This window comes from Anabrus simplex, chromosome 2 (genome assembly GCF_040414725.1).
Source record: "Anabrus simplex isolate iqAnaSimp1 chromosome 2, ASM4041472v1, whole genome shotgun sequence".
Lineage (NCBI taxonomy): Eukaryota > Metazoa > Arthropoda > Insecta > Orthoptera > Tettigoniidae > Anabrus > Anabrus simplex.
Genome location: NC_090266.1, coordinates 1,172,576,777 through 1,172,600,845, shown reverse-complemented (window position 1 = coordinate 1,172,600,845; position 24,069 = coordinate 1,172,576,777). Strand labels below are relative to the sequence as shown.

Here is a 24,069-nt window from a genome sequence, read left to right as displayed (position 1 = left end):
GTACGCGACTTCAAGAATAGAAGGGTGTTCTGAAATACACGGTTGGTGTTATTTAACTGTTGTAACAAATTTCCATTCAGTAAATTTCATTTATTACGAGGCAAAATTATCATTAAATCGGAAACATTATGAAACGTTATTAAAGTGATAGTTTGGCTGTGTCGATTCATTGAATTTTCGTTTCACTGGATATTTCGTGGATATGAATGTTTGGAACAGTGAGATGGTGGGCGATTTTGGGCCTCACCATAGAGTTACAGTAGGGATTTTTGCGATGGTGATGATTACTGTTTTTGGCAACATTCAGGTAATGTTAGACGTGTGCTGAAAGTTATTATTTTCTCCAAACTTCACTGCGTATGTCGAGATCGTGTTTCAGTCGTGGATTGAGTAGCCGCGTGTTATTAATTTTCATTTTTACATTTTATTGATGAGATAGGGATTTAGTTCATTTCCAGACTTGCGTTCATTCTGTGGCAAGATTCGTTTCATTGTGTGCTATAGTTTCGACAAGGTTTCAAGCCAAATAACAGCAATTATGTTTGAAGTTGCGATTTCGCCTGACATTTTAGAGGATGAGTAGACATCCCAGTTTCCGCTCGACAATGGATTTAGGACGTTACGCGTATCATAGGAGTATACGGATGAGTAGACATCCCCATTTACGCCCAGCGATAGGTTTAGGAGACTATGTGTGAATATAGATATTATTGTTAGGGTGTGTAGACTCTGTAGGCTCGACCACAGGATTAGGGTGTCGTCTGTTTATAGTCAAGTCTTAGGTTAGGTGTTTTTGCGAAGTGACTTGAACGATGGTAGTGTCTGTAGTAGTGAAGATTAATGCGAAGAGTGTTAGCAAAGTAATATTGAGGCCATGTTTCGGCACAGTCCTTACCAGCTGAAAGGTGTTTACATAAGATTATGGAACCACTAGTGGCACAAACGTGAGGGTTGTCCAACATTGGATACTGAGCTAACGGTGTTTTATTATTACTGCTGTTTGCCACGCGTGTTCGATTTCATTGAACTTTAGTATTTTTCATTAATTTCCGGATTTAATTATTTTGTCGTTCAGACGTCCGATTGCTATGATAGTGTTGACACTTAGCTTATTTCTGTGAGACTTGAGTTACGAATGCGGTTTCGATTTGTCAGCTGGGAATATATTTTATATTTCAATTTTCGTTCTGTCATTTTATAATACGCCTGACTTTGATCTGTCAATAACTTTTAGTTAGTTTATTGGGACAAACATAAGTAGGTGGACTTGTAAGGGTAGTCAGGATTTGTAAAATGGAAAGAATTCCGTAGATTGTTTCGGTATTTTCGTCTTTTATTTTATCATGTGGACTTGTTAGTTTATTAAACTCAACATAACCGTTTATAACCTGAAAGTTGGTTTTGTAAGAATATTTTTCAAGTGAGTTATCACTTGTTTCTTTAACTTCAGTGTTTAGCATTTCTTCTAAATGCATGATGGATAAGTGCTTCCTGCATTTCGTAGTTTTGTACCTTCAGAACGACGTAACGTAAGATCCTCTCGGTTGGAGTTGTTGTTGGTTCCTTCTGAACAGCTGTTTGGGTGGTGCATGTTTCAGCATCGGGATTATTCCATAACTTAACGGTGTCACGAGATGAAAATACACGGTGGAATTTTATTTTTAATTATGACTGGTGCTGTTAACTTGTAGTGAACACCATGCTTTCCAGTAGTATTTCGCAACCTATCCAAAGCAACTGATAGTCAATTTGGTTCGATTAAGGGTCCATTCGGCGGGTGTACCCATATCCGACAGGGTATTTGACTGGCGGATAACCTTAATTAAATGTAAATCTGGAATTCTACTTGTTGAAGGTCAGATTTTCCACGGATCATGTGGATTAATTCTCAGTTATTATTTGGATCAAAAGGTGCCAGATTTTCAGGTTTTATTTTCGTTTTTCTAGTTTTTGCTGTCCACTAATTTGTGATATTTTGTACTTTCCTCCGAAGAAGGTTCTTTCGATAAATGTAACAGATAAAACTCAAGCAATGCAATGTGACTGCGTTGAAACGTTAAATAATTCATTTCTTTGTGATGAATAATTTTTTAACATAATTTTTTTTGCATTTATAATCCAGTAAGTTAGTAAGCACATATTTGCTCCTCATTTCAAGTAGTTAGGCTCTCTTCTGAACCCCATCGTTTGGTCAAGATCGTGATCGAAATATACCCGCTACGACCCCAAGATTTAAGAGTTCGATATTGCTCTATTGCAGCAGCTGTCGCCGACCAACGATGGAATGGTAAGTTCAAGGGTTCAGTAAAAATAATTACGATGGAATGGTAAATTCAAGGGTTCAACGTGTCAAAATATGCACGATAAATCCAAAATTTTAAATATATGCACCAATCTCAAATATATTCACTATTAAACCTAATAATTCATACAGTTTAACCTTGAAACGCACTTCCTTGTCGGTTTTAAAGGTATACATATCTGCAAACAAAATATGCATTTGCATACAAATACATGTCTATTTATCAGCTAGCGCACATGAGCTCATCAGCGCAGTTGACCATTCCCCCCTATACTGGTTATGTATTTCCTAAATAGAGATGGGATTGGCAAGGAAGTGGCCTGCTGTGAGTTTTTAGTCCATTCATGAAGATGGCAAAGCCCTCAAACTAGTTAAATATCAAACTCTGTGATGAAGACCACGGCAGTAGCTCTCATCCTTCTATTTGCAGCTTATTTCTGTGCAGCAGTCGATTTATGGGCAGCGCTTGTGCTCCAGTCCTACACGCTAGCCTTCAAGAGATAGTATTGATCACTTTGAGAAAGTGAATTGTACATGCACGAAATTCATGTATATTTTATTGCACCTGTGCTGAAGTAGTCAGACCGATCCGGTTAGTATTCGTTCGGTGTCGCTGTTCTTGAATCAGGCGTGATAGCAAGCCTGAATTTGAAGGCAGTTTTAGTTAAGGTTCCTCTAACTACTGTACATACTGCACACTGTGATGTCGACTGGCTGAGTAGTGTGCTGGGTAGGTACTTGCCTCCTATGATCATGATTCCGAGACCGAATCCCAGTGCAGACATTTTTCATTGAAGCACTCCGGCGTCACGTAAAATTGAGATATTAAAAGTACGGTTGGAATTCGAAGTTGGAATTTAAGAGCACAAACTGTGTTAAATTCCTCTTATAGGAAGAGGAATTAAGAATTGGAATAGTTTACCAAGAGACTCCAGAGCTTAGGCGGCCTCTCGTCCATTGCTTTCCTGGTTCAAATCCATGTCACTCCTTGTGATATTTGTCCTGGATAAAGCGGAGGCCCGACAGGTTTTTTATTGCTACTCAGGTTTTACCCTGCCATCTTTTCTTTTTCTTTACGCCGCACCGACACAGGTAGGTCTTATGGCGGCGATGGTATAGGAAAGGCCTAGGAGTGGGAAGGAAGTGGCCGTGACCTTAATAAAGGTACAGCCCCAGCATTTGCCTTGTGTAAAAATGGAGAGCCACCAACAATCTCTCCAGAGCTGCTGACGGTGGGATTTGTACCCACCCTCTCCCGAATGCAAGCTCACAGCTGCGCTATGTCCTAACCGCACGGCCGACTCGCTCGGTATCAATAATAATAATAATAATAATAATAATAATAATAATAATAATAATAATAATAATAATACCACCAATCATATCCCTGTATTTTACCGAAAGAATTGCGTACTACCAGACAGTTCCCACGTATTTACCCGGGCATTAGAGTTCGGGAGCCTTCGGTTATATACGGGTGTAAAAAACGCGTCGCCTTACAGTATGGCTTGCCAGGTTTCAGAGAAGAGAAATAGGAATACATGTATTATATTAACACTGGACTTCTAGCGTCGCGATGAATCAGTAAATCAAAAACGGGATTGACTGTTGTTTAGTTACTTTTGTTATTTTCCTATTGCGACACAAAATCACATAAGTACATATTCGTATATCACTTGCTAATAGCCTGCAAATATTAATAGGTATATTACAGGCACAAATCGAAATCCAGGCATATCTACGTCAGCCTAGTTAAATAGTAATATACCTGCTGCTGTTAGGCTAATCGGGATATGAGATACGCGTAGTGAATGAAATACCAAAGCGAGACGAATTTCCCTCCCTTGTATGCCATGATTTTGATGATGAAGTAGTAGTTGAAATGTGTTGTAGTACTCATTCACACAAAGGCTTTGCAATTTAAAACAAAAATACAAAAATATATCACGAGATATTATGCTGCACCTAAACTTACACAGACCTTGTAAAAAAATTAATGCAACTAAGAGGGGAATTGTAGTTAAACCAATAACCTGTATTGGCTGTATCTTTACGAGGACGTGTGGAACTTATCGACATACGAACTTGTGCTGATGGGGAGTTAAAGCTCGTGATGGTGTTCGCAGACCACTTTTCGAAGTGTATAAACCTATAAGCCCTAAAATAATGTACGAGAGCTCCAGAAGTAGCATATAATCTCCTTGATGTTTTGTGTTCATTTGGAGCACCAACCGGTTTACGGCCAGATAATGGCCGCGAGTTTGCGAATAGTATTAATACGAGAGTTAAGCGAAATGTGGGGAGGTCTAAAAATCGTGCATGGCAAGCCACAAATTTTTCAAAGTTAAGGAAGAGTTCAGCGGGCCAACCAGGACACGGGAAAAATGCGTAGTACATGGATGTAAGAATCTAACAGCAGTCCGGGAAAACAATGCATTCCACTCGGACATTAATCAGACTCCATATGAAGCCATATTTGGCAGGAAAGCTAGGACAGGTTTGGTGTTTTATCTCTTCCGAAGTAAATTGTTGACATACTGCTTGCTGAATAGAATTTAGGTTATGCTCTTCAAGAAATCCCCGATCTAGAGAGCCAAGAATACCGGCCGTGAGAATTCATCGTGCTTGACTATACACCTAATCTGCAGTCCTTCGGCCTGAGCAGCGGTCGCTTGGTAGCCCATGGCCCTTCGGAAATGTTGCGGCATGGGTTTTGGTTTGGTTCGTAGGGAAATCAGAAACTGTGAAAGCAAGGTTTTGAATTCAGAGGAAGATAGTCATATTGTATGCCATGTGTGTGATGAAGTGGTAGGTGAAATATCTTGTAGTAAGCATACTTGTTCAAACAAAATGAATAGAAAAGTAACATTCAGGAAACTCAATAGTCAAAAATTACCCATGCCGCACTGGGGCGAAACACTGGTAATTTTTGACGATTGAGTTTCTTGAATATTATTCAGCTAGCTCAAGCGGAAGACATATTTTTGGTCAAAATCAATAGAAAATGTGTAGTGGGGGCTGCCAATAAGGATCCTATCTATCATCGATTCAGTGTAGCAGAACAACAAATTATGTATCAAGAAACGATTGCACGAGCATTATTGAAGCTGGCAAGCGAATGAAATTCCATAGCGAGATGAATTTCCATAGCGAGATGAATTTCCCTCCGCTGAACTTTGGCTCTACAGTAAAAATACCAATGCCTGGTGTTGATAGGACCAAAATGGATGCAGGAAACATAATTAGAATTGTCATGGAAGCAATTGAAGATGGTTACTACCAAATCGGAACAAAAATGGCGTCTTTTCTGGCTTGTATTCAAGAAATCAAATCAACCCACATAAGGATCAATTCGTGACTTTGGAGGACGTTCCCACGGAGGAAATTTCGGTGAAAAGAACCAGCTCCACACGGTACCACCTGTGAGGACAAAGATTTGTCAGTTGTAACTGCAAAACTAAATATAAGTAGACGTAAAGGTTTCCTTTGTAACTCGAAATGTAATTGTTCGATTTCTTGTCGTAACAATTAGGCAGACCGAGCATATGGCTGAGCGGTTTAGGTCACGTAGCTCTCAGCTTGCATTCGAGAGATAGTGGGTTCGAACCCCACTGTTGGCTGTCCTGAAGATGATTTTCTGTAGTTTCCCATTTTCACACTTACCATGGGTCTACATTATCTGTGATTAGTACCATCATGCGAGAAACCCAAGAGTCTACGTTACCACAATGCCACGAACCTACTACGCTGGCGTAGCAGGGGGAGAGGTGATACTCCCACGTCGCGCGTCCCAGGTGGCGAATAGGGGTGTCCTAACCGGCTTGCCCGCGGACTTGAGGGAAATAAAATACCTCTCGCGGACCACACACACAACCCCATGTGGGTGGGGGGCCTCACCCGAGGAATACACCCACGGCATCCTCTGCCTGTCGTAAGAGGCGACTAAAAGGGGCGACCAAGGAATGATCAAATTAGAACCTTGAAACTACTTGTGATTAGTACCACCACGTGGGGAACACCATGGGTCGCTTTTACTTCCGCGTAGTACCACTATGTTCGGTACGAAATAGGTTTGTGATTAGTAGCAAAAGAGTACGTTGCCGGCTTTTACAGTACCTGTGATTGGTAGCACTATATGAGCGATACCATGGAATGAGCGACACCATGGTTCTGGCTTGCCTATGATTAGTACCTGTACTGTGCGGCACACCTCCACGCCGCTAATTCAAATATTGCGCCAATGGAAACTTCTCTACTGGAGAAACTTGGAACTTTAACTACTGAACTAATTCCACGGTTATTCAGAAGATGTCACTGAGTGTTTTTTATTTGCCTTTGTTTTTCAACGATTAAGAAGTGTGGACAATCTCTAACAGATGTCTCTACCCAAAACTATGGTAATGCACTCTGGTGCAATGGAATGAACTTGCTTGAAGAAATATTGTATTCCTAAGTTTTGTTTTTACTAAATTTTGTTCTGTGGTTTATGGGTTGGCAATATAAATCCTTCCTTTCCGCCTGTTTTGAATGTAACCAATCAGGAATTTATGTAATTAATTTTCCACCAATAAGGTGTTTCTTCCTCGTCTTGTGTATTAGTTTTTGCTGTTATCCAATAAAAGTTTGTGGGCGGGTTGTTATCATTCATGAAAGGCCTCGAACTTTCCACGAGGGTATAAAAACTGCTGATTTTCTTGTCTCAGGGCCACTTCAGTAACATCTTTCTTAGTGTGTGGATATGTAGCAGGGGGCAGGACGCGCCTCTTTCTTCGGGCAACAGATCTCCAACAAGGTAATGGCCTGTTAACATCTTTATTTCTTGCTAGCTCAGCAGTTTAACTCTCGGAGAAGGTTCGAATCCTTTAATATGTAACCCATCTTTTAAAATGTAAATTCCTCTTCTGCCTATGTAAAATCTACAAATATCTTTTACTGTAAAGCGGGATAGAGAGTGCTTCACCCTCTCGAACTCCCCTTCATTTTGGAAAGGAGGTGACTACGTTTTCATAACCGTTCTTCTCTTCTTTAATGTAGTAAAGTTTGCTCATACGGGTCACCTCCCTAGCTTGGGATTAGCCCCTGTGTTTCGGCCTAGAGCCACTTAAGTTTTAAAAGTGTGTTTAGGAGTGCAAGTTTACGCTTCCAATCCCTTCTGTACTTTGGGCCAGTAACTTAACCTGATGTTTTGTTTTCTTCATGCGAAGGCCCGGTAGGTTGGGTATTAAATACCCCTGTTTTGAATGCCTTGATGGCAGTTTGGATAAGAGTCTGTTATTGCCTTGATAGGCTTGAAAGATCGAGAGCGGGTCAGCTCTTTATGGTGTTGTGGTAAAAGTGCCTTAGAGAGGCTTGAGGTTAAGAGCTGGGAGCAAGTGCTCCTTGTACTTAGGGGTTTTCTGCCCTTTAGCAATTGTGGTTGTGAGCTGAGAGCTCAGAAATTAAACTTAGGGCTCGAAGCCCAAATCTTGTAACGAACTGTAATTTGTTAATTTGTTGATCTGCTACTTGGTACCTGTTATACTTTATTTGTTGATTTTGAGAAGAAAATATAACCTTGTTAAAGTTTTAAATTAACTTTAATTTTGTAGTTGAGACCTATTCCAGCCCGCACCTTCTTTCACCTCTAACTACCACGGATATCTCCGTAACAGTACCTACTATATGAGGAACACCACGGGATAGCGCGAGTCCCTGTGGTTAGTACACTTAGGTGATGAACAACATAGGTTTGCGTTGCCTGTAAATGGCGCCGCAATTTGCGAAACCCCATAGGTCTGTATTACAAGTGCGAATTTCATTACCTGTGAGTAGTGCCATAATGTGTGGAATACCGCTAATCTATGCTACTTTTGATTAGTATCGCAGTATGACAAATACCATGGTTCTACTTTCCTAGCGATAAGTGCCATTATGAGGGGCCGATGACTTTGATTTTGGACTCCTTTGGACTAAATGCATTATCGATTCAGTATTATGCTATAGACGCAGTCCCTTGGTCAGTAATATTACTGTTTTACGTCACTTTCTGTGCATGTGAGGCATTGCGGGTCGGATCCACTGATTTTTTAAAAATTCATATCCATTCATTCATTCATTCATTCATTCTTCGTTCTCACGTTTTGAATTCTGGTCATTGGAGGATTTTGGACTTTTAATTTGTCATTCCATTTCGTACCATTAGGGGCCGATGACCTAGATGTTAGGCCCCTTTAAACAACAATCATCATCATCATTATTTTCACACCTGCCAAGTGCTGGGGCTGTTCTTTAATTAAGGCCACAGTCGCTTCCTTCCCACTCCCAGTCCTTTCCTATTCCATCATCGCCATAAGACTTACCAGTGTCGGTGCGACGTAAAGCAAATTGTGAATTAAAAAGATAAAATAAAAACTGTACACGGTAGAAAATTAATATTTCAAGTGTGTCCGACATTTTTATGTTCCCCTTCATTAGTTTATCTAGTCATCAGAGGTAAACTATCGTGACATTTCGCTAGCTTTACAGGAGAGCAGAAAGAAGCTACTGGGACTCATATTTTGCTACCTGTAAGGCAAGATGACTTGACAGTTCTGAAGAATTTTACCTTGTATAACATTTTCAGGTATTTTCCATGTTTACGTTGTAATTGTGAATGAGTTTGTGTCGTGGTGTAGGGGAATGGAGGGTCGCACATACTATATTTTTCCTCTCGGAAATGTACACTGACTTAGCAAATGTCATGGGATAGTCACCTAATAGCGTGTGGAGCCTCCTCTGGCCCTGCGAACTGCAGTGAGACGCCGTGGATGTGAGTCGACAAGTCCCTGGTAGTCCTGTGGACGCAGCTGACACCAAATCGTTTGCAGAGCGGCCGCCAATGCTGTTTGTTCGTGCGTGCATGATCCATGGCACGGAGCCTGCGTTCCAGGACATCCCAGATATGCTCGATAGGGTTCGTATCAGGGCTCCTGGGTGGCCATGGCTGTCGTTGGACCTCCGCTGCATGCTCCTGGAACCATTCCCGGGCAACGTGGGAGCGATGTGGCGGCGCGTTATCATTTTGAAACACCGCAGAACCGTCTGGGCGCTGGAAGGTCAAAAATGGGTGGAGATGGCCTCCGAGCAGCTCAACATACCACGTACCATTCAAAGTCTCTTCCAGAACAACTAGGAGGCCCATTCCATACCGGGAAAATGCACCCTAGACAATAATAGACACACCAGCGCCCTGGGCCACACCTTTGTCAGGCGGGGTGCATCGCTTCATGTGGTCCGCACCATACACGGTGCCTCCCATCGGCATTGTGCAGTTGAAATCGTGATTCGTCCGACCATATCACTTTACGCCATTGTTCCATTGTCCATCCCTGGTAACTGGCGACAAATGCGCGTCGTTGTGCCCGATGACGTTGGGTTAACAGTGGCACCCGTGTGCGGCGCAGGCTCCCATACCCCATAGAACCCATGTTCCTACGGATTGTCCACTGGGAGACGTGTCTAGCACGGCTTGTGTTGAATTGAGCCGTGATTTGTTGCAGGTTTACCTGTCTGTCACTATTGACAATCCGTCTCAGATGTCGCCGGTCACGGTCATCGAGGGTGGCTGGACGGCCGGTCGTTCGTCTGTTGTGGACGGTGACAGACGCATTCAACTATTCACGATACACCCTGGACACGGTTGATCGCGTGAAGCCGAATTCCCGCACCACTTCCGAAATCGCACTTCCCATCCGTCGGGCACCGACCACCATACCCCGTTCGAACGGTGTCAGCTCACGATCACGTTCCATGTTACACCTGTCACATGCACAGCCATTGCTCACAAGGTCTCCTATACAACTACCGCTGGCACAGGGGGCGTGTGGTGCGCAGACAACACACCTGCGCATCAGTGTTCCGCTATCCCATGACATTTGCTCAGTCAGTGTATTTTTGAACACGTCGTTGTTGACACCGTAAGTCAAGGGGTTTGGTAATGGCTTACTTTCGATTTCTTTTTCTTTTTTATATTTATTTAAGAATGTATCTTTATTACACAAAATTATTCTGTGAGAGAGGTGAACATGAAGATCAAAATTGTAGTTCAACATAGCAGATAAAGTGCAACATAAACTAGATGTAGAGTTCACTTGTTAGGTGATGTCTTCCGATTCTTTCTCAGCTCGTCTCGACACTGTTTCTGGGATGCTCTAGTAAAAATTGTGAAAGCATTGAGGCACCCACATGAAAAGATTTTTTGCAAGTGTTAATGTTCTAGAGCTATGTGTCTGGCGGTGTTTCATATAGCAGGAAGTCCTTCAGGCCATTCAGACCCCGTTGTTCGCCGTTGTGGAGCAGTGTCTTGAAATTCATTGTCAAATGAAGTTTATAGAACAGGGAAACTGAATTCTCTGCTCGTACTTGAAGACGTACAACCTGGCTAACAAGATTTTTTTTCTGATGACCGAGTAAGTGGCTGTATGGTTTGAGTCACGTAGCTATCAGCTTGCACTCGGGAGATAGTGGGATCGAAGCCCACTGTTGACAGCCCTGAAGGTGTTTCGTGGTTTCCCATTTTCACACCAGGCAAATGCTGGGGCTGTACCTTAATTAAGGCCACGATCGCTTTCTTCCCAATTCCTAGCCCTTTCCCATCCCATAGTCGCTATAATACCTGTCTGCGTCAATGCGACGTAAAGTAAATTGCCAATTTTACGACGAACTTCTGGTTTTTCGTTTAACGATATTGTCATTTGAAACATGCTGTCACACACTTCAATCAGTTTCTTGAAGCGGCACTGAGGAACAAATTGTTGCCAATCCCAAGGTGTCGCAGTGATCATACTCGAGCCCAATATCATTTTGGATCATTCAGTAACAGCATGGACACCGTCTGCCTCCATATGAGTGTGTCGCTTTAGTAAGAATTTGTGGTTGATCACTTTGAGATTAGGAACACAGCTTAGTATCCAAAAATATGACACAATCATGGGAAAATTACTATGTCCGTCCATATCGTATGTTCCTCAGTTTGAGTTCCAGGCAGATTAGCTAGAACACACTTCAGTAAATGAGATGACACTTCCGTAGGTCAACGACTGCAGTTGTTTCATCCCACGTGCAAAAGTGGGCTTTCTGTTCTGTAGCATCAAGAAATGCCAGATTATATGTCCAGAGCTTTTTTAGGAAAACCACACTGGAATTATTAAGTTGTTGTGAAGGCAGACATCTGAAGTTCCAACGTGACAATGTTTATGATCCAAGTTCCTTTGTCTGATTTTATCAAAGGTCTATTTCTAATATCTGCCTCTGACAAGTGGACATCGTATTCTGGTTTAATTATGATTATTTAGTGTCTGTTATTATATTTTAGTTTCACCTGAATCTCATCGCAGTCATCATAGGTATAATTAGTAGGTTCTTTGAAACCTAAAGTAAACTCAGTATTAAAATGTCGCGGTAAAGCCACTCCTTTGCTATTAACGTTTATTTCACCTGATTTTCCTTGCAATGCTCTAAGTACAAAGAATACATTTTTGTTTCCTTTCATTTTTGGGGAACATTCTGATGTGCCTTCTGATGCCTTCTCTTATTTCTCCGACCAACCGGGCGAGTTGGCGATGCGCGTAGAGGCGCGCGGCTCAGAGCTTGCATCCGGGAGATAGTAGGTTCGAATCCCACTATCGGCAGCCCTGAAGATGGTTTTCCGTGGTTTCCCATTTTCACACCAGGCAAATGCTGGGACTGTACCTTAATTAAGGCTACGGCCGCTTCCTTCCAACTCCTAGGCCTTTCCTATCCCATCGTCGCCATAAGACCTATCTGTGTCGGTGCGACGTAAAGCCCCTAGCAAAATAAAAAATTCTCCGCCCAACTAATTTGCTGACACCTTCTTTCCGCTTTGGTCTGGTTCAACAATTCCACCAGCAGTTTTCTTGGCCAAGGTACAGAGGTCTTGACGTACGTTTCAGAAATACTCGATGCATTTAAGAAGAAATGTTGGCCTTGATCCAGTATTTGGGAGAGAGTGGGTTTGAACCCCATTGTCGGCAGCCCTGAAGGTGGTCTTCCATGGTTTCCCCATTTTTACACCAGGCAAATGTTGGGTCTCTACTTCAGTTGAGGCCACGGCTGCTTCCTTCCCATTCCTAGCTCTTTCCTGTCCCATCGTCTCCATAAGACCTGTCTGTGCCGTTGCGACGTAAAGAAACTTGTAAAAAAAATGTTTTGCAGGCCACGATCTTCAAAGAAGTACTGATGTGTTAGGTTACGCCTCAATTCCCCTTCTACTTACGTTTTAGCCATTACGTGTGAGGTTACGTTTAATCTATTAATATCGTTGTTACGTCCGTCTCTACAGAAACTGTTAAGAGTAGACTAGCTGTCTTCAGAAGTCGACTTTTCTGAACATTTCCTTTTACAAGGTTTGCACGCAGGCTTAACGTATTTTGCCGGAACTATTCTGCCTGTTTTTGATTTACACTCCGCCCCTGCTTCTCGCAGTCTTTTTCTTACATTACACTTCAACTCGCTGTGAAAATTTACCTAGTATTGAAAATCCAATACCTTAAATTCAATTTTGACAATGTGTCGCATAGTAGCCTCGCAGATGTTTTGAGGATACAATTATTTGACATTAAAAGGTTAAAGTTGATGACTTGTGTATACGTTAATATTGTACTTAATCGTTGTTTCTTTGTTTCAGTTTATCTTGCTCTGACCAGTTTCCTGCGTGAGGCCGTCAGCATACCACACCGCACCACACGAAATGGTATGTATTCCGTTGAGCTTCAACTCCTTACACTTTCTTAGAAGCGTTTGTCCATGCGTGATGTTGGAGTATCTCAATCTACTTCAGCCTCTTTCGTAGCTGGGCTATTAGTTCCTCTTCACTACAGGACTGGGAAAATGTACCGCTCGTAGACCATAGGTTCGAGACCCAGTGTGGACAGCGGCTACCCCAAATACTCACTCTTGTCAAATGTCGGGACGCTTCCTGATTTCAAGCCCGTAACACATATTCTACCATCGGACCAAAGTAATTGCATTGTTCTGTCCCTTCAGTGGTATATATTAGTACCTGTACACATCCTTTCGCGGGTTTGAGGACCAAGTATGTCCGAAACACATACTATGAACTATTAGTGTCGGCTCTACTTCGTCCCTATGAATTATATATTTAGTATCTTACAAACTTATGGACAAAATAAATGTGAAATTTTCGGCATAAGCATGATTTTCTTCTACAAGGTATGAGTGCCGTTCTTGTCTTCAAGGAAAACATGGGAGATTACAGCTCGATGGGACACACGACGTGAGTTGTAATAATACAGAAGTGTGTTCAGCTCTCATATCAACACACATTTTTGAAAAATCTGGTGTTTCGGGAGTGACTTTTGATGTAGTTACGGAAATTCTGATCCCGTATGATTCAATTAACCACAGAATGGTGCCGCGCGTTTGGTTAGATCTTTGAGAGGTCTGTCTACTCCTAAATACGAAGGTTGGGGCAAAAGTCATGGCAACTATTTTTTTCTTGAAGATAGCAGTCCGGTTGGAAAATGTGACATACACACGAAAGGACAAGGTGTTAACTGCATTTGTGGACAATGAATAGCACTGAAATACCATAACACACTAATTTATTACGGTAGTATACAGGGCAATATGGCCTTCCCGGTGCAAAAGAATGACAACACATTACACATAAAGTTGACATGACAAACCTGGGCCTAAAGACCCTCAAAGTAGTCCCCTGCTACTGACACCACACGCTGCCAACGATGTGGGAGGCGCTGAATACCATCTGCCTCAGCATTTGCCGTACCATGTGTGAATCTGCCTCAGCATTTGCCGTACCATGTGTGAATCGGGTCACCTGTTGGCGCACAGCATTAGCAATGTCCTCTTGCGTTGCAAACCGCCTACCACGTGGTGGTTCCTAAACCTTTCGAATGACATCAAAGTCACAGGGCGGAATGTCAGGAGAGTACGGTGGGTGCTCCAATTCTTCCCATCCCCAACGTCGCAGTAGCTGTCCTATACACTCTGCTTTATGTGGTTTTGCATTGTCGTGCAGGATTATTGCACTGTCCACAAGATCCGGACGTTTCTCCCGAACGCCACGTCGTACCTGTCGCACCAGGAAGTCCCTGTAGTACTGTACGGTCACGCTTCTGCCATGTGGAACAAAGTGGCAAACAGTGACATCCCTGACGTCATTCGTGACGATCACCATCAATTTGACTGGGGGAGGATTCTGACGGACCTTAAGCCTCCTTGGTGATCCAGCATGTCGCCACTCCGCGGACTGACGTTTCAGTTCTGGTTCGTATACCCTGACCCAAAATTCATTGATGGCGATTATTCGTGACAAGAATTGATCGCCGTCCTGTGGCCAGTTTGCAAGGTGGTCGGAGCATATTGCATAGCGCACCCACCTTTGAACTTCCGTCAGTACATGCGGTACCCACCGCGATGCAGTTTTGCGCAGTTGCAGCTCATTACGCAATATCCTGTGGACGGTGAGTTTCTCGATGCCACTTGCCCTCTCTAACTCCAGTGGCGTCCATCGTCTGTCTTCATCCAGGAGCTGCTCGATGACGGCACGTGTCACGTCGATCCGCACACTGACAGGTCGTCGCGAACGTTGCTCATCACTGGTTGACACGTCCGTGCTGAAACTTTCCTACTTACTGTGCTACTGTACGGTATGGTAGGGCATTATTCCCAAGGGCTTCCACTAATTCACTGTGACATCCCATCGCATTTGTCCCTCGGAGAACGGCTATTTTGATGTAAGCGCGCTGCTCAACACGGGTTACGTCCATCTCTCACGCACTCACCAACTGACTGATTTCACAGCCTTCGCTGCTCTACTACCAGCTATCACAGAGCCATCTGTTCTGCATACACACTATGCCTGCAGAACTTCCACACGACACATATACGTTTGTGATCCGTTCATATATCTACAAGAAAAACATAGTTGCCATGACTTTTGCTCCAATCCTCGTATGCATTCACTTGCGTCATTATAGCTTAATCTGACTCTCTTAATTTTGTGTATGAGGGCTTTTGATTCAATTTTGTTTGACTTTTACATTCCAGAGATAATTAGCATTCAGAATCAGTGGCATTCTGAATACAGAATGAGCAGTCAATCATCCAGATAGAAGTTTGGTTGCTATTCCATTGGACGCTACTGGAGTAGCTTCATTTCTCTTGCCTCAACGATCTAGTTGATGATGGTATTAAGTCAGTGTGAAAATAATCTCATAATACCAACATAACACTTTAGGCTACGTGTTTGCTCCATGTACACTGATGAGTAGTTGAATTAGAGATACTTGGATGGGTGCGTCTGGCACCCAATTTCGCCCTGATGACGACGGAGATGCAGCATGACATGGACTCCATAACACACTGGAAGTGTTAGGGAACCACACTGATCCATGGCTACTGCACAGCCTCTCATGAAAATCCACAGCCTGTTTCCAGTCATTTGACCGGGTCAGGAATGAAATGAGGCCCGCTTCTAGCGGCGAGGATGGGAATTGTGCCGGCTGCCGAAGCCTATCGCACTCCTTGCACAGCCTCTCATAATGCACGGAAATTATCCGAAGCAAGGTTGAAGGTTCGCACATCTCTCTCTCTCGAGAACTTCCCAGATGTGTTCAAGAGAATTTAGGTTTGATGGCTTTCTGGGTAAGGCAAGCATATGCATATCCTAAGAGTATTCATCGGACCAATTGGACACAATTTGGGAGTGATGGGCCTGGGCATTTTCTTGCTGTATGTCCATATCTACTGCAGAGTTCTGAAGGTAAACAAATGCGTTGGCATGATTTGACATCAGGTTCAAGTATCGTTTGTCGGTGATGGACGTTGACAGGTGTACTAGTGATCCCATTGCATCCCATGTGAACTCTCTATACAAGGATAGCACCGCCACTGACCTGAACTGTACTGTGCTGGCAAGAGGGATGCATTGCCTCATGTGCTTGGCGACACACTCGTACCATGCTATCGGCGCGAGCCATCTGGTACCTCCTCCAGTCATCTGTCCAGGAGACCTGTTTCCAGTGGTGGTGTTACTTTGCCCATGTCCGTCTTTGTGTTCTATGATGTGCGGTGAGTGGAGGTATACTTATGGGATGGCGACTTCTGTACCCCATTGCGAGAGGATGGTCTGGGTAGTACGGTTATTAATTACATTCCGTTGTTATCTATGTAGCATTGAATTGGCAAGATATCAAGTGCACTGCGGGCCGTCTGTCCGGTCGTACCATCAAAGTTCTCAGATGACGAACCTTGTCATCAACGCGGTGTACGCCATCTCCACGGCAATGGCTGTGCTCGAATCCATGTACTCACGGTAGACTCCTGACACGGTGACGCTTGAATAGCTCAGTGCCTGCAACCATTCGGAGATGGAATAACGTATAAGACAATGTAGCCGCGGTGAACTCTGCAGAGATCTCGTATCTTACTAATTCCGTGCTCAACTATTACTGACATAGCCAGGGCGAGGTCTGAAGACACCTTAGTCACTTGCCACGCCATACTATTACAATCATCGGGCTGACTACATAGTCATGTCGCCTAAACTGGAGTCGTCTCCAGTTCAGTTGCTCATCACTGTATGTGATGTACAATAATTACATAGAACCCTTCGGAAAAACTCACGTATCTGGCGCTAAAGAAAAGTGTGAAACGTTATTAATACTCCTCGACAAGACAATAACAAGACACTTTTTAGTACAGTAATGGAGAATCGATCTATGGAAGTCCGGCGACAGTTATCTTCGTTACCCACTCTTTTACTGTATGTTGTCTACTTCTGCACATGGGGTGTATTTTATATCCAGAATTGAATAGTAACGCCGTTGGCGTCTTAATAAATCGATGTTTTCTCAATTATTCGGATGGTACTGAAGTCCTAGCGCAGTACTGCTATGCCAGTCTAGGGAAATGTGGCGTAACTGTGGAAGCAAGGTGTTCAGTCTACCATAGTTCATTAAGCCGTACCTCATTCGTATCTTTACTGACTGGTTGATGACCGCGTTGAATGAGAGGTGTACAGCAGCGATATTTAAGTTAAGGCGACCATCTGTGTGCACGGAGTAGGTGTACAATTTAAACCCATAATAAAAGTATTTCTACTGATCTTTTAAGAAATTAAGGATTTTCCCCACGTTATTCAGACAATTTAAAAGATTCTAATGCAAACCGCACCTCTTTACTCCGATAGTTCAGGAATTCGAATGTTTTGAAAAATAACACATTAGGGTTATATATTATTTATTTATACATTTATTTATGTATGTATTTAGTAGGGGCTGCCTGGCCGAGGTGGTAAAGGCGTGCTCGGTTCGCCCGGAAGGACGTCGTAAAATTTAAGAAACGAGATTTCCACTTCCGGAGGTGCATATGGCCCTGAGGTTCACTCAGCCTACACCAAAAATGAGTACCAGGTTAATTCCTGGGGCAAAGGCGGCCGGGCGTAGAGCTAACCACTCTTACCCATCACGTTCTGAGGTTAACAATGGTGGAAGCCTTTACCTTCCACTCCTCCAAGGGCCTTCATGGCCTGTACGGAGGTGACTTTGCTTTGCTTTGTATTTATTATTCACTAATCGGCCAACTAGGGACCACGATAAGTTTCATTATACGTTCTGGCGTTTACTCAAGTAGGTTTTCATTAACTCGCTGTGTCGAGCGCGGCGTTCATCCGACCCCTTTACACCAGTTGTCCACTTCGCATCCCGGAAAGTCCTAAATATCATGATGCTTGTTCTGAAAAGGTACCGTTTTTGCTCGTCATCTGGTCGTAGGCCCATTTCTTCCAGGTCTTTCTAGACGTTAACGTACCAGGAATTGTTGTTTTTGGTTTTGAGTCATAATTGTTGAAAATGCGTTTTGTCCATCGAGAGTCGTCCATCCGTTTTAAGTGACCGTAGAAGCGAGCCCTGCGTTTGCTCATTGTGTCCGTAAACTTCTCCATCTTAAGAGTCTGATTCTTAAGATTCTTGTCTGAATTTTCTTATGTTCGTACCGTTTTTGTAGTTTGTACCAAGAATGTTGTGGAGAATCTATCTGTTTTTGCTCTACCTTAGCGAGCGCAAATTTCTGGGAGGGGATAAGGCATTCGGACTCGTAGAGAGATACCGGCTTGACAGTGTTTCAACGGTTAATTTTGGATTTTATAGAAAAGCACCTTTTGTTATATATCGACGGCTTACTTCTAAAACCTCGTATCTACTAATGCTGTTCCTATCCATTATTTTCCTTATGACTGCTCACGCCTCCAAGCCTCATATCGATACACAGCCCATCAGAACAATTTTCGTTGTGTTCATTTTCCTATGGTAGCGTGTAAAAGAAAATCAACCTTAAATGCATTATACTGTAGGAGTGCGTAAATAAGTCATGAAAACTACATCCCTAAAACATGGTACGGTAAGGTCCATTTTCCTTTACACACCAGCATAGAAAAGTGAATACAACGAAAATTGTTCTGATGGACTGCATATCCACAAGTGGCTGGGAGGCGTGACCAGACTTAAGGAAGAGCGTTGGGACATACAAGGTTTTAGAAGTAAGCTATCGATATGTTCCGGGTGGTTCGAAAAGCTATCTCCATTTCTTTTTCTTTTCTTTTTTTTTTCCTCTGCCGCTAAGGCCTCTGTATGGGTTTGATTGGATCCCCTCACCAAGGTATTTAAACGTAGGCACACGGTTTATTGTTCGATATTTGAGGCTCAGTTTCGTCGTATTGTCTATGATGTTTGATATTACTTCCGTCTTTTCAGGGGATATCCGCAAGCCTGTTTGTTCTGCTGCCACTTTCAACATATTAATTTCTTCTGTTGCAGTTTCAAAGATCTCCGTCGTTATTGCTATATCATCCAAAAAAAGCTAAGCAGTCAATTTCTACTCCATTCTTCTTCGTCCCAAACCTTAAAGGTTTAACAAGTTTCTATCTTGTACTGTCTGACGCCACTCCTGTATTACTTTATCCGGTACGCAGTTGAACAAGAGTGGTGAGAGTCCATCTCCCTGTCTAACACCCGTTTTAATTTCAAAGGGTGCAGAGTAGCATCCTTGGAATTTTACTTTGGAGATGGTATTGGTGATGGTTGCTCGTATTACCGCTTGCAGTTTTTCGTCGACTACCATTCCTGCAATTTTTTGAAGCAATACACCGCGGTCGGTGGACTCGTATGCCTTTCTGAAGTCTACAAATGTGCACACGTACGTTCGGCCTCTCAACATATGATCTTATTATCGTTTTAAGATTGTGATATTATTATTATTATTAATATTATTAATATTATTATTATTATTATTATTATTATTATTATTATTATTATTATTATTATAAGTAGTGAAATAATTTGGTCTACATATACTTTGATAGACATTTTTCCGAAATTCGTGTACCCCTTCTTGTACGACATTTAGTTTCTTCAAATGAAAAACAGAAACTTTGCCTATCTCGAATATTTTAGTCCCAATATGCGAATTTCTTTTCATAAATTCGTCACTATATGCGGCATGATAGCATAATTATTTTGTATTTTGGACTTTATAATAGTGAAATAATGTTCCCAAATTAAGTATTCCACATCGCGTTCAGAAATAAGAGCTGTGGTTTTGCTTGGTAATGAAACTGCTTTCTGCTCCGGTCGTTTCTTTGGCGGGCTGGCACAGATCGAGCAGAGAATTTAATATGTATTGGCTAGGAAATAAGGAACTGATGTAAAGCCAAATTTGCAAAATTAATTAGTACATTTCTTGCAATTTCCTCGTTAACGACCGGCATGCTTTTGAAGCCAAAGCGGTCGGCTGTGTTTGCATTCCTTGTCCGCGGATTACCGGGATTTCCCCAACTCGAGACAGCGTTGTCAACTTTCCGTTTTAACTACTTAGCCTCTGATAGCGAGCAGCGAAAATGGACAGAACTGCGTGCAACTTTGCAACACTGGAGACCTGGCAAGCGAGTCGGCTCCAGGACCGGCACGCTTTTGAAGTACTCCACGTGGACTGTCACTGACAAAGCAAGCATGCTACTGATCAAGAGCCATCTGCTATTGGTCATTGTACCTGGTTACTGTCAGGGAGTGGTACTGCTTAACATTTGAGTTGCCAGTCGTTGACCAGAAAATTGAGAGAACGATACAGTGCCATTGGAATTAGGACAGAAGAAAGATCTCCGTCCATGAATATATGTGCCCTTTCTTGCAGTACAGCAATCATACCAGGAACAAAAGTACTTCGTTAATTACGTAGGTTATTGTAACTTTACCCTTTAATTCTCCACAATGGCCAAATGTATGTATGTATGTATGTATGTATATAATGGGGTTATGTCTATGTATATAATGTATGTATGCAATGGACGGATGGCTACCCGTTAGTCCTGTTTCTTGATGCGAGTTCGGGGTTGAGGTGTGATGAAATTATGACGTGGTTTTAAGGAAATGAATGATGGTGAATGAAATTGGAAATAAGAACTGTCATGGCATTTGCCTGAAGTGAAAATGGGAAACCACAGAAAACAATTCTCAGGACAGTTGACGGTGGGGGTACGAACCTACGCCTCTCCCGAATGCAGAGCTTGACTCTACACCCGTAGCACGCGCGGCCACTCCGCTCAGTTCACAGCGGCCAAAAGTATGTGAATTAAATTACATTTATAAGGGTAGTTTGAAAAGCAGTTGGGCTCAAATGTTAATTTTCTTCTCGGACTCTTTCGCTTTACGGCGCTCGAGTTAAGATGCACGTTCCCCTTTCTGTGGTAGAGGTCCTGATTGTGACTATTGGGATCAGGTTGTGACTGCCTCTTTCACTACTTCTTTCTATACAAAGCGAAGACCTTTGTGGGTCTTTTGATGTGTTGGTGAAATATCAGACGAGAGCTTGTTTTGTAGTATCTATAGAGTTAACTGTGCACTTGTGCAAAGAATTTATATTAACATCCTCTTCACAGATACGTGTGCATATTTCTTCTCCTTGTACTCTCATGGAATATTATAAAAAAGACAACAAAATGGCCTTATAACAACACAGTAGTGGAGCAAACGACAAAGCTCTCGTGAACTTTTCGTATTCAGTAGCGAAGTTGTGTGCACTACTCTGGCATTAAATATCTTAACATTCCTGTGGCTTACAGTGGGTCTGTTGAGGCTGAGGCATGTGGCCATCTGATAAAATGTTACAAACATCTATCTATCTGCCCACTGTGAAATAGTAGACGGGAAAAGTTTCAGTAGCAAGTATCATAAAATCATAGTTTAGAAGAGTCGGGATATTCGACGTTCATTAACGTTCCTCGAAATTGCACTACAAATGAATCGCTCATTGTTGAAGGGCCTCTTGTCACAAAATCTAAGTTTTCGGTAAACAAAGAAAAACTGTTTATTTCTTAAACATCTTTATACAATGAAATGAAATCTTTGCTACGATTTTAGATATAATAATTTTTTGTGGCTATTTCTAGCAGAGTGCAGCCTTTATAAGGCAGACACTCCGATGAGGGCGCAATGTGTAGGTAACTGCGTATTAATGTGCTCGAGGACAGTGGTATGTGTGGTATGTGAGTTACAGGGATGTTGGGGACAGCACAAACACCCAGCCCCCGGGCCATTGGAATTAGCCAATGAAGGTTAAAATCTCCGACCCGGCCGTGAATCAAACCCGGGACCCTCTTAACCGAAGGCCAGTACGCTGACCATTCAGCCAACGAGTCGGACATGATTTTAATGACCTCAGAACTCTCATTTTTCGAAATTTTGTCCTAGCATTTGAACCTTTTTTTTTTTTTTTTCATTTTTGAAAGTTGCTGACATGAGGCTTTTCATAAACAGAGGTGAAAAAGTAAGTTGATTTTCTCAAAGTAAATTGTTAGTTTAAGTTAAAAAGAACTTGTTTTATTTACACTATTTTTATTGAAACAAACTATATTTAAAATAAATATATATAAGCATTTTTATCAGTCAAAATAGCAATACAATATTTTTGTCTCTAATTCTTTAGTTTTCGCTTTTGAAAAATAAAAAAGTATAATAATATTTTAACTACAAAGATAAAAAGTAAACTTCTTGTGGTTCTTACATTTTCTTTCAGTCCTTTTTACTGTTGTCGGCCACTGTACTAACTCATTGTAAAACCAGCTATGTTCACTTGGTTCGTAATGCAACACCTTTTTCAAGTCGTTAATCTTTTCTTCGCGGATGGGCAAACTACTTTTTTTCCCTTTCTTACGCCTTTTCACATACTTCTAAATCACCTTCATTAGCACCCTCACCCTTACTGACATAGTTCACTTCACTGAGACAACAGAACACTTTAAAAAAGGATTTCACATAAAACTAGAATGAAACTTGCTTTGCACAATCACAGTGTACATGTAAACATAACCTCAGTGCTGAGAATGCACAGGAACCCGTACCAAGAAAACAATTGTGACCAACACAACAGAACTATAGGAACAAAAAGCAGCTGGTTCCCACTGCAGCCACAGCACTTTTAGGTATGGAAAGCCTATTGTACGAGGCAAGAAACCTTTCTTAAATAAACGCATATTTCATATGCTCTAATGGCAGTATTGGAGTAATGAGAGAAGAGACATTTCATAAACAAACAATGCATTCTATTTTCACACATCAGTGAATTTATTTTAAAAAATGACAAGAGGCCTTTCATACGTTAGCGATTCAAATATTAAATAGTTTTATGCTTTATTTGCCCAGTTTCTTAGTTTTGAATTAAATATTGTTTCTGATATTTTGGTAAATTTTTGAGTTCTAGAAAGTTCTTCACGTATTGCCTAGTAATGATATAGGCATTACCTGTTTCTAGAAAGTTCCGCACGTGTTACCTAGTAAGGATATAGGCATTACCTGTTTCTAGAAAGTTCTAGAAAGTTCCGCACGTGTTGCCTAGTAATGATATAGGCATTACCCGTTTCAGAGAAACTCTTTACTCCTCCAAATGTCCTCCAGCTTACCGCACGACTCACGTTCATCTCTCCGATAACTTTAAAATTTCATTTGTGTTTAACTGGACTGACAAAGTCTGAAATGACTAAATATGTATTTCCTAGTCAAGGAATTACCCAGGGACTGAAATAAGTAGAAGTGGAGTGGCACCATGTCCGATGAATATGGTGTGGTATACTAACACATCCCATCCAATCTCATGCAGCATACTTCGGATACGATATCGGCTTTGTTATAATGGAACACAACACTATCCCTATCTATTAGTTATAGGTTCTTCACTTCAAGTTTTTAGTGTAAAAACTGCGACGAAAAATGTTTCCAGGTTGTTGAGAGCTTCTTATACTTCGAAATCACAACTACTAATTTTCTGTTATTTTAGCTGTCTAAACTGCTTAACGAACGTAGGAGATGCACTGTAAAAAGTATATAGCATCGCTGATATATTGTAAAATGTGTACCAACTTCTTGTTCCGACAACGAGAAACACTACCGAGCGAGTTGGTTGCTACAGTGGTTAAGTCTAAGAGAGGGCCAATAACCCTAACTTCGCCACCTACAAAGACGTAATAAATAAATAAATAAATAAATAAATAAATAAATAAATAAATAAATAAATCTTGTCTCTGTTACTGCGACGTTAAACTATTAAAAACCGAGCCAGTGGCCGTGCGGTTAGGGGCGCGCAGCTGTGTGCTTGCATTCGGGAGATCGTGTGTTCGAACCCCACTATAGGCAGCCCTGAAGATGGTTTTCCGTGGTTTCCCATTTCCACACAAGGCGGCTGTACCTTAATATAATCAT

The 24,069-nt window shown here is 42.0% G+C and overlaps 1 protein-coding gene across 1 annotated transcript in view; it reads left to right on the top strand.

Moving 5' to 3' along the window:
• The window catches only part of rut (rutabaga), a 1,268,721-nt gene that overhangs the window by 569,260 nt on the left and 675,392 nt on the right, over positions 1-24,069 (top strand). Inside the window, exon 5 of the mRNA XM_068226417.1 lies at positions 12,966-13,031. The gene's annotated coding sequence lies outside the window, so the exon portion shown is untranslated. The remainder of the gene's footprint in view (positions 1-12,965; positions 13,032-24,069) is intronic.